We start from the raw sequence: 1626 nt of genomic DNA, 5'->3' as shown, positions 1-1626 counted from the left end.
AGAAAATCATAATGTTTACAAAAATATAATTATATTCCTAATTTTCTCATGTCTCATAAACTACTAGAATATCGAAGGTTGTCAACAACATTCCAAACTTTCATGAATCCTTCTGCGATAATTTCGATCCCAAGCGGTATACCACTTGGTCACCATCAATGTCCTGAACGCATTAAACTGTTGCTTAATCTGACGATCGAGCGCGCACGCGGTGACTCTAATGACTCCAACGATGTTCTTACAATTCATGCTTATATAATGTATCCTTATATTGTTCACAGTATATTATAACATACCTAGCAAACACCAAATAATAGTTATATAATTTTTGCTTGTTGTTTATTGGATAATTTGTTGATAGATATTGAAACAGTGCAACATTCGATATGCGATGAATATTGATGTAATGTAGTGCACCAGTGATAATCCACACAGCAAGAATGTCCCAAATATATCATAAGGATATCTTGAAGATATCACATATCCCAAATATATTTTTAGGATATCCCTATGATATTTAGGATATCCCTATTTTGGACACCTCTGCTGTGTGGGAATTACTTTTACATTTTTAACAAAATGTTATAATGATTAATCCAACAGAAAAAAATTAAAAAATCCAAGAAAATCCAAATTAAACAAATCGAATTACTAAATTTTGAGAAAAACTTTTAAAAAATATTATTTAAAACAATAGTGTTGTTTCATCAAATGACATGGTTTCCTTGAACAAAATAAAAGTTTTATTTTCATCATTTTAAAAAATGATATTTTGTTTAAGAATATAATATTTTAATGAAATAAAAAAAACCACAAAATTAAACAAGTACGAATATTAAATCTAAAGAAAGTATTTTCTCCGAAAAAATGGTATAAGAAGTATAAAAAATATACAATAAGACAGATTAATGATTGCCACTAACGAGTGCTATTCTAAGTACTATTCTATAAGTATTATTGATGTAAAACATTACTGAATTTGAAATACAAGTAACAAAAATAACCAGTAAATAAATAAAATATATTATATTCGTAATATTTTTTTAAATATTACTGCAATATTGCTAAAGTAATATTGCAAATTAATGTCACTGCAAAGTCTCTGCAACATTGCACTGCAATATGCAATCTTGCAACGTTGTAGCAATGTTGCTGCAAGCTTCTGTGCTATGGGCATTGCTGAGATTCGAGCCTGAGACCTCTCCCAGGTAGCAGACACGTCAAAATGACATCCAAATCTAAGTAAGTTCAGGATAAAAAATAACCAAGGAATGATCAAAAATATCGTGAGAATATCGTCAAAATGATAGTCTAATGTCACAGATCGATGACGACATTTTAGACGACTTAATGACGTTTTATGACGTCTCTAAACGTCAATAATACGTTTTTAAGACGTTATACAGAAACGTCATTAAGATGTCACAAAAAAGACGTTTTAAAGACGTCGTTATTTAGTCACTTGACGTCATTCGACCAGTTATGACCAGTTTTTTACGTCATTTTGACGTGAGTCTGTTACTTGGGCTGATTCTTGTGTCGTTCACCTTACCTACTGCGTCACTGTCACTTTGATTGAGAGACACATTATATTGTGTACATATGGTATATCCATATACGAAAACA

The sequence above is a fragment of the Odontomachus brunneus genome, unplaced genomic scaffold (genome assembly GCF_010583005.1).
Source record: "Odontomachus brunneus isolate Ranch 3 - 2012 unplaced genomic scaffold, Obru_v1 Obru_scaffold_062, whole genome shotgun sequence".
NCBI lineage: Eukaryota > Metazoa > Arthropoda > Insecta > Hymenoptera > Formicidae > Odontomachus > Odontomachus brunneus.
The sequence above is the reverse complement of the archived record's forward strand: the minus strand, read 5'-3'. Positions refer to the sequence as shown.